We start from the raw sequence: 12,972 nt of genomic DNA on the forward strand, positions 1-12,972 counted from the left end.
TAAATGAAGATCTCGCTTTTATGTAAACCCAGCTGTAGAGACCTGCCTAATTGTCAGTAATTTCTCTGTTATTGATTACCACGATCCCTGGTGGTGTTTTCTTTACCAATGTTCATGTCACTCATCTATAACCGAAGTGAGCACTGCGTGTGTGACAGCAACCCCAGGTCTAATTAGGGAGGAGGAAATCAGGAAAGTAAGTGCTTCCTGGGCTCGCATCTTTGGAACAAACAATTAAAAACAACCTAAAGCCAATTGTGTAGCTTCCTGCTACATGTTCAAAGACTGAGATGGAAACACCGGTGTCTGTTCAGCTCTTCTTGTCGGCTCCGTGCTCCCCACACTGCAGAGAGGACCTCTTGCTCTGCGTTGTGTAAGGAGCGCCGGTGCTTGTGGTGGCAGCTGACCCTGTTTACCCAGCTCTGTCTGTTTCGCACGGCTTCACCGACGGGCCTCAGTGGTTTGTTTCCCAGCGGGCCAGGCTGGAGGACGTGTCTTTCTCCCAGCACACACAGACCCAAAGCCCAAGGCAGCGGGGCTTTTAGGGACCCTTGCATGAAGCCAGAACATCGTCTGCTCTGATTCTCAATTTACACAGCGTCCTGAATTAATCAGATCTGTTTCCCACTGGAGGTTGTTTTTGGACCACCTGGCCTCTTCCAACTCACTCAGCTGCATCTCCTGTCCCTCTCCTGTCCACCCCCCTTGCATATCATTCTCTACCTCAACAAGCTGCTTCTTAACAAGCTGTTCAGTTTCCTGAATAGGATCATCTGCAAGGAGCCTCTAGGGTGTGCAGCCCCTGCTCTGTCGTCTGCCTGGAATGCCAACTCCAGACCCCCAATTTTCATGACAGACAAATGCCTATCCAGTTGTTATTTACTTCTCTACTAGCAGCTCTCTCCTCTCTCATCCTCCACGCCACACAGTCAGTCCATACATACTGACTGGGAGCTCCAGTTCCAATGTGGCAGAGAGGCTGGTGTGAGACTAACCCACCAAAAATCAAAGGCTGCATTCGGTAGGGAGAAAGGCATGATGGGAGGAAGGGAGGAGGGAAGGGAGGAGAGAAGGACAGGAGGAGGGAGGGAAGGAGACAAGGACAGGAGGAGGGAGGGGAGGAGAGAAGGACAGGAGGAGGGAGGGGTGGAGGGAAGGACAGGAGGAGGGAGGGAAGGAGACAAGGACAGGAGGAGGGAGGGGTGGAGGGAAGGACAGGAGGAGGGAGGGAAGGAGACAAGGACAGGAGGAGGGAGGGGAGGAGAGAAGGACAGGAGGAGGGAGGGGAGGAGACAAGGACAGGAGGAGGGAGGGAAGGAGACAAGGACAGGAGGAGGGAGGGGAGGAGAGAAGGACAGGAGGAGGGAGGGGAGGAGGGAAGGACAGGAGGAGGGAGGGGAGGAGACAAGGACAGGAGGAGGGAGGGGAGGAGAGAAGGACAGGAGGAGGGAGGGGAGGAGGGAAGGACAGGAGGAGGGAGGGGAGGAGAGAAGGACAGGAGGAGGGAGGGGAGGAGACAAGGACAGGAGGAGGGAGGGGAGGAGAGAAGGACAGGAGGAGGGAGGGGAGGAGGGAAGGACAGGAGGAGGGAGGGGAGGAGAGAAGGACAGGAGGAGGGAGGGGAGGAGACAAGGACAGGAGGAGGGAGGGGAGGAGGGAAGGACAGGAGGAGGGAGGGGAGGAGGGAAGGACAGGAGGAAGAAGAGGAGGAGGGAAGGACGGACTTAAAAGCATCAGAAAACAACCAAGGCAGCTAGAACTTGAGGGCCAAAATCCGAAAGAAAAGAGAACGGAGGCCATTATTCTGCACGGCATTTTCCCCAAGTGGTTGCTGACTTAGGCTGCACGTTCTCAGTCGAGACAGACACCAGGCAGAAAGCAACTGCTCAGCGGCTGAAAAATGGGGCAGAGTGGGAAGGCCTGTGGTTCCGTGGTTGTCAGCAGTGGGAAGATGGGTTCATTCGAAGTCCATCTGAAGGGGAACCTCTGACTCTGCCAACTGTTGGCAGAGATGCGCAGCATCCGGAATTCTGACATGCTGCTGGTGGGAATGTAAACTGGTCCAGCCATTGGGAAAACTGTCGGCAGCTGCTACTAAAGCTGAATGTATGCACATCCTATGCCCCAGGAATTCCACTCTGAGGTGATCCCTAATGACAAATACAAGAAGATTCTTAGCAAACATCATTTGTGACGTCCCCAAACTAGAAACCATCCAATCATCCATCAATAGTAGAACGGATAAGTAAATCGTGGGATGTGCTGTGAAGAAATGAACTGCTGCCTTCGCAACGGGGATGACTCTCAGAGTCTCTGTCAACAGCATGTTGACAGAAGACAGAGGAGTGGTCACCCTTGGAAGTGGGCACTGATGTGCGGCATGAGGGGACTTCTGTGGTTCTCCTCTTGATCTGGATGCTGGTAACATGGTGTGTGTGTTCACATTGAAAATCCATTGAGCTGTATGCTTTTGATTTGTGCACTTTACCATATCTATAATCTAAAATTCAGCTAAATAGATAGATGATGGGTAGGTAGGTAGGTGGGTGGAGAGAGAGGGAGATGATGATTGTTTACTGTGTCCCAGGGACCACTGTGCACAGGCAGATCTATTTCTCCCGTGTTCTCAGTTCATTTGTATTCTCCTGCCTCTTCTATAGAAATTATCTTATAGTATACTTGTCTGCATTTTCCAGACTGTGGATGGATGACAATAAAATGATGACAATCATGGCAGCTTATATTTGACTGCTTACTCTTTCCAGATACTGTCTCCATTTATTAATTCATTTAAACTTCACAAACAACCCTTGTGGTGGAGTCTGTTATTATCTTCATCTCACAGATCCAACAAATTTGAGCCTCAGAGAGTTTGCTCAGCTTGCCCAGAGTGGCACAGCTGGTCAGTGGCAGAGGCGGCATTCCGAGCCTCACCGGCAGCCTCCAGAGCCCTCATGGGCTCCGGCCCTCAGGCTCTCTCACCTCTCCTAGTGATGAGGATGTCAGTTTGTTTAAGGCCAACTGTATGCTAGATACATGGGGAGCACAGCACCCAGAGAGACTTCTCATCCCTGTGTCTCCACTACCAGGCAGGACATCAGTGCCCAGTATCTTTGTAGGATGAATAGATGGACGGATGGGCAGATGGATGGATGGGTTTGGATTGGTGGATAGATGGGGTGAATGAGTGGAGCAGGTGGGTGGATAGACAGATGGATTGGATTGGGTTGGTAGGTAGATGGGTGGGTGAGTGGGGTGGGTGGATGGCTGGATGGCTGGATGGATGGATAGATGAGTGAGTGGTGTTGGTAGGTGGGTAAGTGGATGGATGGATGGGTGAGTGGTGTGGGTAGGTGGGTGAGTGAGTGGCTGGATGCATGGATGGATGGATGGATAGATGGATAGATGAGTGAGTGGTGTCACTAGGTGGATAAGTGGATGGATGGATGGGTGAGTGGTGTAGGTAGGTGGGTGAGTGAGTGGGTGGATGCATGGATGGATGGATGGATGGATGGGTGAGTGGTGTGGGTAGGTGGGTGAGTGAGTGCATGGATGCATGGATGCATGGATGGAATTTTCAAGAAGCATTCCCTCTGAAGCCTCGCTCTGAGCCTGTCTGGCATCTGGGTCTGCAGGTAAGTGATTCCTGAGAGAAGCCCCAGAGGTGCAGGCATCCTTGACTGCCGAGAGGATGGCTTGGAGCTATGCTTCTACCTAGAGGCGCCCATTAAAACAGATTCCTGGTCCCACCCCAAGATTCTGGTTCAGCAGGTCCCAGAGGGGTCTTGGGACCCTGAATTTCTAACAAGCTCCCAGGAGATGCTGCTCTGCCTGGCCGTGGACCACACTGGGGAGGCACAGGCAGAGCGTGCTTTCCAGTGCCTTTGGTGCCGTGTCTCTTGCAATGACACTTAATAATGTTTCCCTAAACCCTCTGTTAATTGGACTAAACAGAGATAATGAGAGAATGATTTCTAGGGCATGTCTTAAGGGCTCTGCAGAGTGGGCGTGTGCATGCAGAGACGGGGGGGGGGGGGGGGTGATACGGTTTTTTAGCAGCCTCCCCAAATCTGAGTCTGCACTCAGCTTTGAAGCCCGCTCATCAGTGTGCCAGGCGGCCTTCTGCCTCGAGGCCATTTATAGTGCCGAAGCTTGTGAAGCTAAAACAGTTTGATGTGTAATTGCGGGAGGAAATGGGAAACCTGCTGAGCATGGCAGGATATAGTGCCTTATCACCCTTTATGTGCAGCGGCTGCTTGCCGGAATTGCCAGCAGATCCGCACCATCGACAGAACGGTGACATTTTTCATGCGCCGCCGTGTTCTGAATCAACACTGCAGTGGCGCGATTAGAGGAGGGAAAGGAGGAAACAATCACAGCAACGCTGGTGACAGATCAGTCGCGAGCCCTGCCGCCCTTCTTATTGCCTGCTGTCTGGTGTGATATGCAAAGCAGCTCCTCCAGACGCATCACACCTTCACATCACCTGAAAATTGAATTTTATTTGGTGGCCTGCATATAATTTATAGCGCTCCTCCAATACACTTCAGTTCTCATTTAGCTAAAAGTGTATTCTTTATTCTCTACCGGCCAAGAGACAGAGAAAGAAGCTTGAGTCTTGCTTTGTGCTTACAACCCCAGGCCCCAGGGTCCCCGTGGAACTGGGTTTTAAGCTGCCTTGGATGCTCATTGGCAAGAGTCACCCACACTCCAAAATGCCGAGAGATGCTCCTTGTAAAGAGGTGCTGCCATCAGCGTTCATCGAGGGGTGTCCCTGAGCTGTGTTTTTCTGCCAGGCTGTCCCATGCCACGTCCTATACTGAAACGGTACTGGACACAAGGCAGGCTGGCCACTCCAGGGCAGCACAGCAGTGCAGGATGGGCTGGATTCTGACTTGAAGGGTTCACTGAAATACTTTTCTTTTAAGCAAATAAACAAAGCTCCCCTCCCCCCACTATTTCAAATCATAAAATACTAAATGGGGAAGACCTATTTGACAAATCTTGGCTTCTGAAGCTCCAAGGCAGGAGAAAATCTTGCTTGGTCAAAATTACTCTATTTTTTTTAAATCAAGTTCATCAAGGTAAAATTTACGTACAATAAACTGAAGGTGTACATTTCCGTGGGTTTTGACAGATGAGTGCACTCAGGAAGCCACCGCCATAACCAGGATGTAGAGCTCTCCATCTCCCCAGACCTCTGCCTCTTTGCAGTCACCCATCCGCTGGAGCCACTAGGCAGCTTGCTGTCGCTTCAGATCAATGGGCACTTTCTACAGTTTTAGAGAAATGGGATCAGAGGGTAGACACTCTTTTGCGCGTGGCCTCTTCCCCCAGTTTAATGATTCTGAGCTCCGTCCCGTGGTCGTGTGTGTCTGTTGTGCCTCTCTGTGCTGAGTCGTGTTCCACGGTGTGGAGAGAGCATTGTGCTGAGTTCTCCTGCTGATGGACCTTCTGGGTTGTTTGTAGGTTTTTGCTGCTGTGAATAAAGCTGCCATAAACGTTTGGACACAGGTCCTTTAGGCCTCACCTCTCTGGGGTGAGCTCCAGGAGAGGAATGCCATCTGTTAAGAGTATGTTTAACTTTATAAGAAATTGCCTGACACTTTTCCTAAGTGGTTGAACCATCTTCTGTTCCCACCAGCAGCATGAGAATTCCACATCCTCTCTGCAGGTGGTGTGGTCTGTCCTTTAAATTATGGCCATTCTGGGATGTGTGAAGTGGGGTCTCAGGTGGTTTAATTTTTATTTCCCTGGAGACTAAAGATGTTAGGCACCTTTTCATGTTCTCATTTCTCATTTATGTGTCTTCTTTTGTAAAATGTTCCTTTAAATCTTTTCTCCATTCTTAGATTGCATCGTTTATCTTACTGTCATTGAGTTGTAAGTGATCTTTATATATCCTGGATGGAATTTTTTGTCTATCTATATACGTATTGAAAATATTCTTTGCCATTCAGTGGCTGGTCTAGTTTTCTTGGGAGAGTCTTTCAAGGAGCAAAAGTTCTGATTTTGATAAAATCCAATTTGTCAATTTTTCCTTCCATGGTTCATGCTTTTTATGTTCTAAGAAATGTTTTCCTACCCCAAAGTTACTACATTTTTTCTCCTATGTTTTCTTCTACAGGTTCTAGAGTTTTAGCTTTTACGTTCAGACCTGTGATCTGTTTTGAGTTAAACATCATGTCTGGAGCGAGTTAAGGGTCAGTGTATCTTCTCCATCGCGACGGCCAATTGTTGAGGTACCATTTGTTGAAAAGACGTTCCTTTTCCTATTAAATTATCTTGGCAGTTTTGTCAAATATCAGCTGGCCTTCTGTGTGTGGCTCCGCCTCTCGACGTTGCATTGTGTGCATCGTCCTAGATGCCGTCCTTCTGCCAATGCCACCCCTGCTTACTGTTCTTATAGTGAATCTTGAAGTCTGCCAGTGTAAGGAGTCTGACTTGACTCCTTTCAAAATTGCTTTGGCTCTTCCTAGGAGTGACCAGCATCCCTGCAGGGCCACTGTCTTCTTAGCCAGCGTCTTCAACTCTAATACATGGGAACAGTTGTTTACTGTTGAGAGGATTGAATACAGTATGGCATCTGCCAGGTGAACTGTGAATGCTTGTGGATTTAAATCTACATCTAGTTTGCGCAAACCCGCCCAACCGCCTAAGTTGGTCTTTCTTGAAGTGGCTTGGCTTTCTTGTGTCCCAGCCATCAGTCACCTGGCCCCTGGGAGGTGTGATATCTCCTGGAGAGTTAGGCTGTACCCTCTAGACCATGCCACTCTCCAGTGACGTCTGTCCCGGGGCTGATGCTACATAACTAGTCTCTGGTTACTTCCACCTCCAATGTCAGAGGTCAAATCAGCCAGTAGCTCATGGAATTCACCCACCAGTGACGTCTGACCCCTGCGTCACTGCCCAGTATGCGTTGGCGCACAGCTCATACCGCCACAGTGCCAGCATTTTTCTGAATGATCCTGTTAAATTTGGGTGATCTAATTTAGCCCATCTCTGTGACAGCACTATGTAAGCCTGTCCCCTCTCTCTCCGCTATTTGAGAGAATAATAAATCCATAGGAGAATTCATTTGTAACCCTGAGCCCCCAGTTAAAGACGTTTCAGGAAAAACGTGGGTGATTTGCAGAGCATCTCCGCACGCTGAGGAGCTAGAGCGCACGTGTGCGGCGCACAGTGAGCCAGATCAGGTCACGTTGGAGCAGGCACGCCCCCCACCCCGCCCCCACCCCCCCCACCCCCCCCCCCCCACAACCCGGCTCTGGGTCTCCGTCGGGGAGAAGCAAGCTTTGCGGAGCACTAAGGATGAAATGCCACAGTGGGGATCGCTTCTGTGGCCGTGGTCCTGGGAGCGAGGACCGCTTCTCACTCATTGGAGTGCGCTGGGGGACTTCATGAGCACTTAAGTGCCTAGCTCCCCGGATGCTTAATTTCCAAGCCCACCCCACCTCCTCCGCTGTCACCTGGAGGCCACCAGAAAGCGCGACGTTCTGGGTGGCGGGGCGGATGGGCAGCGCCAGGCTCACGGTGGCTTTGGACAAACTGCGATGTCGGTTGCTCCGTCCTCAGCTGCCTGGCCCGTTGCGTCCTCGGTTTCTCTTCCTGCTCCTTCCACGCCTTTCTTTCTAAGCTTGTCTCAGTGACTCAGTTAGTTCATCCGTCTCCTTTATTCGGACCCGGCCATGAGGTAAAGCAGATGATACAACGAGTTCCCTTTCTTTTCCTCCTCTTGGTGCATGGGTGCTACGCAGCCCTCACCGCAGCCCCCGCCCCACACGTGAAAGTGTAATTAATTGGCTCTCTGCTCAAGCCAGATTGTGTAGCTAAACATAGTTTTTCTTCTGAAACCCTAATGCTACGGGAGTCTCAACGATCAGGTTTGTTAGTAACTACGACCTACTGCGTCTGCAGCATCTCTGCGTCTCCAGAATCCCAGGTTTGGGTCCCATTTTGTGCCCATTACAGAACTGAGGCTCTGAGGGGTGGCTCCACCTGCCCCCGACAGGCAGGCAGAGGCCGAGGAAGGAGGATTCGAACCTGCATCTGCGAGACCACAGGCCTGTCCCCTGCCCCGAGCACAGCCCCAGGGACTTCATTTCTGAGGCTCTAACCGGGGGCTGAGATCCCTGGGAAGGGCTCTGCTGGGCCTCAGGCTCTCCAAGGATGTCCAGCCCAGCCTCATGCCGTACCCCCACCTGGGTGCAGAGAGGGGTGAAGGGTGGAGGACGGACAGAAAGTGACGTTTCAAGACAGGGAGCAGAAAGGGGACAGGGAGACAGAGGGACCAGGGAGAAGGGGTAGGAGAAATGCCAGGAATTGCTTGCAGCCGACACAGGGCCAGCTCTACCTGTACGGTGACTCTCTGAGTCATCTCCCCTCCATCAGGCCTGGGCTGCTCTTACCTCCAATTGTCAGGTGAGGCCCGACACCCTGACAGGTGATGTTCTGTGGTTCAGCTCACAGGGCGCACAGGCATCTGGTCCGCAGTGGCCTCCCCCGGCCTCGCTCTCTGCCTGGCCCCGAAAGGCTCATCCTCATTATCCTGGTGACTGATGGCTTCCTTGCCCCTGGCAGGGCCTGTCTGCTGAGCCCAGTCATTTAAATGAATTTGCCAATTTCCTTCTAGAGGTTTCCACCCAACGACGAATTTGCAACCCTCAACAGCCACTACATTTGAGAGATCACAGGGATTGTGGGACCATAGGAGGAACCCCACCCTACGCTTTCTGATTAGTCACAAGGACTGGCTGCAGAAGTTACAGGTTTTAATAGTGGAGGTGAGGACACCAGGGGCACTCATTTGGGTGCTGGGGAGAGTCTTTCTGGGCCCATGGTGCTGGCAAAGGGGCTCCCAGTTCACACCTCCTCTGTGATCTCTGAGGCCAGCCTGGTGGGGCTTCCCCTTGGTTGCCCCACACTGACCACACTCCTCTTCTCTCAGTCCCACCACAGGGACTTTGCACATGCTGTTCCTTCTTCCTGGAGCACCCTTTCTCAGCCTGCTTGGCCCTTTGGATCCTCGAGGAAGCTGCCCCTGACCTCTCCAGCTGGGTCAGGCCCTCCTAGTCTCAGCTCTGACTCGCCTCTTTGACTCACCTTCTTCCTCTCTTAAACGTTGTCACAATCACCACTACATTCAACAGGTCAGTGTGGATTCCGTTTAACTAAACTGGTCCAACACCAACCAGGTGTTCTGCAATTCAACTCTGACGCCATCCACCAAGAGTTAGCTCAGACCCCACAGGTTAAAGGTGAATTCCTCCAAAAGACTGCCCCCTTCAGATATCAGCCACAGGTCAGAGGAGTCCCCAGGCCACCTGCACTTCTGGCCAATGGGTTACTGATGACAGCATTCCCAAGACTCCTCAGATTCAGTAGAAAGACTCTCAGGACTCAGGAAGTCAGTACTTCTGATCACAGCTTTATTATGAAGGAAACACGCGTGACGAGGTCTGGAAGGCAGGGGGGAGCTTCCATCCCTCTGCTGGTGGAGGCAGGGCGTCCCCTCCCCGTACATCAATGTGTTCAACCAGGAAGCTCCACTGACCTTCTGGGTCCCGAGTTTTTAGTGGGGTTTCATCATTAAGCATGTTTGATTGCATCATTGGCCCTGTGACTGCCGCCCCGCCCCAGAGGCCAGGCGGGCTCCAAGTCCCCAACTCTCCAGGCATGTGGTCCGTCTTTCTGGTGAGCAGAACTCGCCTGAAAACCAGGGACCCACAGTGAGTCACCTCATTAACATAACAAAGACATTCCCATCACTCAGGAAATCCCAAGGGTTTTTAGAAGCTCCATGCCAGGGACCAGGGACAAAGACCCAATTCTTATTATACAGCAGTGTGGTTGTTCCATCCTTGTCTGCCTTCCCTGCCCTCGGCTCAGAAAGGGCAGGGCCTTGCCTGTTTCTGCTCTCTGCTGTGTCTGAGCACCCAGCACAGTACCACAGGGGTGCTCCCAAAATATTGACATTCAAAGGAGGAACTCAGTCTCAGCGATGGTAGTGGGGCCAGCAGCAGACTTGTGAGGAGACAGGAGAAAACCCGCTCACCAAGGTGCTTCTGCATCTTTGAAGACCAGAGTTCGGGGCCAAACCCCCAAGCCCCTCCCAGCCCCCCGTTCATCTCTTGGTCTTTTTAACTACTTTTCATCCAGAGAAATGGCTCGTCCAGCCGGCCCTGGGCCCAGGGGAGGAATCTGTCTGTTTATCTTGATGTAAATTTTTCTTCGTGTTTGGTGTGTGTTATTTTCCTCTGGCAAGATCCCTGTTTTCTTTGGAACGGTGCTTAAAATGATAGCATTTAGCCGATGAAATAGCAGCCCTTGTGCCATCTCTCCGTGACACAGCAAAAACGCTGTGAAGAGCGAAAACGCCTGTTCCTTATTGGCACTCAGATCGCGGTGCCGGGCGCTGATTGCTAAGTAAGGTTTCTGGGCTCCACTCTTTCATCCGAAGAGCCGTTGTAATGAGAGTTTCAGCAGCCTGGACCACGCTGCGGGCGGAGAATGCTGGCTGGGCTGAGTTTCCAAAGTCGCTCTTCAGCGTGTTTGGGTAACAAGGAAATGAGAGGGTTTTCTTTGCTCCCGGGTGTCCCTGCCTGGTGTGCAGTGTGCCGTCCAGGGCCACGTGCTCCACTGAAGGGGAATTAAGTTGCTGGCGAGCCTGTAACGACAGCTCTAATGTAGATGGTCCCACCGTGTCGTCACATCCTACGGACGAGACTGATGGGAACATGCCTCTGGGTCTGCGCAGGTCCCCTTAGAAAGCAGAAGTCACATGGACAATTCCAGAGGCACTGGTCATTCTTAGTTAGTCCAGAAGTCAGCAGACTTCTTCTACTAAGGGCCAGACAGGATGTGTTTCAGCTCTGTGGTCCATTCTTCCGTCACACTGCTCATCTCTGCCATCGCTGCGGGGAAGCGGCCGTAAAGGGATGGCCCGGATTGCGGTGCCTTTTCTTTTCGCAGACGGTGCAGGCCAGATGGGGCCTGTGGGCAGTGGTCTGCCAACACCTCAGCTGGTCTCTTCTACATTCTGATTCCAGGTCCAAAACTAGGCGAAATGTGCCCGCATTTCTCTAATTTATGAGTCAAATTTTACCAATTACTCCTTGAATGAAAGGCTCAGCACTTGAGAAGTTTTACTGTTTTTTAAAAAAATTTATACTATGATAAAAATAAACATACCCGCCAGTAGGAAAATGCAGCTTCCATGAAGAATTCACATAAGAAAATATGAAAATCCATACCCCGTGTGATTTGAGTGTGTTTCTTTTGAGGAAGCCAGGAGACCTTTCTGTAAGTTTCTGTTTTATTGTGTGTGTTTTGTTCTCCTTGAGAGGACCTCATAAATCAATTGGACACATTTTGCTATAAAAGAAATATTTTACGTGTGAAGTCCTTTCTTCCAGATTTTCTCTTTAACAGGAGTTTGTAAAAGTGGAAAGTGATACATGGATGGAATTGGGTGGCCAGAGTCCTTAACTGTCGGCATCGTCTATCTCTGCTGATGCAGAATTTATTTGAGTGTCAGAACTTAGTCAAGGGGATAAGGTGGGGAGAGCCGCCCTGAACACGTTATGTATGAAAAGGAAGGCTCTGTGCTTCAGAAAGCTTTTGGCGAAATTTTGAAACCCTGAATTGATAGAATTCTGAAGTCAGCTACCCACAGAAAGCACTCCGAGAGTGTCCTGAAATATGTTCTTGGCAAAAATAAATCCTGACATCTTATTAAAACATTAATATCCCCAGAAACATGAGAAAAGAAGCCCAATTCATTTTCAGTGCCCAAACAAAAAGTAAAAAGACTTAACTCACTTAAAAACATCAAGAAAACAAAATTCCGTTATTATTTACACAATGAAAACACACTGGGCGAAGTGTTTCAACGCTTCTTTTATTTTTCCTCTCAGCACGGCATATGTCTTCTGTGTTGACTGTTCTGACTGAATATATTTTTAACTTTTAAAAGACTTGTCTCTTAACTGAAAAATAGTTTGACTTTTTGTCAAAATGGTCAAAACAATCTCAGTGCTTGAAGTGGTGTTATTTGAAGACGCCGGCCTGTCTTTTAAAAAGGAGGGTGGAGAAGAGTGTTGATGTGGACGATTCCGTTGTTTATTACTGGATAACAAACCTCCCCCAGCTCAGAGGCGTAAGACAAAATCTATCACTCCCTCCTTGGCTCTGGGGAGCCATTGCTGGGCTCAGCTGGACGGCTCGTCTCGGGGTTTCCCAGGCACTTGCCATCTGATGATGGTTGAGGCTGGAGTCATCCCAAGCCATGATGGCGTCCAAGATGGCGCATGTACACGGCCGGTGGTGGATGCTGGCCGTCAGTTGGGAGATTGGCTGAGACTGTAGACTGGACGTAGCTCAGGCTTCTCACAGCCTGAGGACTAGGTTCTGAGGGGTGTGCCCCAAAAGAGAGTATTGCAAGAGTCCCAGGTGGAGGCTGGCTCCTGTGTCTCTGCCGAGGACCTATAGGAGCATCTCTCCCGCTGCGTTCTTCCGTCAGAGTGGTCACTGACCCGCCCAGATTCAGCGGGAGGGGATTAGCATTGCTCCTGGGTAGAAGAGCAGCCTGCAAGGATGGAGAAGGAAAGATCCATGACGCCATCATTGGAGACCACCTGCCACAGCCCCAGGGGCAGGTCCTCCGACCCCAGCTCTCTCTCACTGTCCCTGTCATTATAAGGCTATCTGGAAAAGAAAGGCATTCTTGTGCAGACTGCACCTACATTGCGTTCCGTCTCCAACATGCCCTTGCTGGCAGCTGCGGTCGTTGCTGCCTCATACCCCTTGACTTCTTAGGTCAGTCTTAGCTGATTGTCCAGTGTTGAAAATGGCCCGTAATAAGCCCCAAATGCAATGTAAATTGATTGGAAAGCGACAACGCAAATAACGCAGAAATAATGCAGAAATATAGGATTTCATGAAGATGACGAGAGGGTTGTTGGAGAGCTACAG

The 12,972-nt window shown here is 50.7% G+C and overlaps 1 protein-coding gene across 1 annotated transcript in view; it reads left to right on the forward strand.

Moving 5' to 3' along the window:
* CDH4 (cadherin 4) overlaps positions 1–12,972 on the forward strand; it is a 597,550-nt gene that overhangs the window by 143,519 nt on the left and 441,059 nt on the right. The window lies entirely within an intron of this gene.

The sequence above is a fragment of the Equus caballus genome, chromosome 22, assembly GCF_041296265.1.
Source record: "Equus caballus isolate H_3958 breed thoroughbred chromosome 22, TB-T2T, whole genome shotgun sequence".
Taxonomy (NCBI): Eukaryota; Metazoa; Chordata; class Mammalia; order Perissodactyla; family Equidae; genus Equus; species Equus caballus.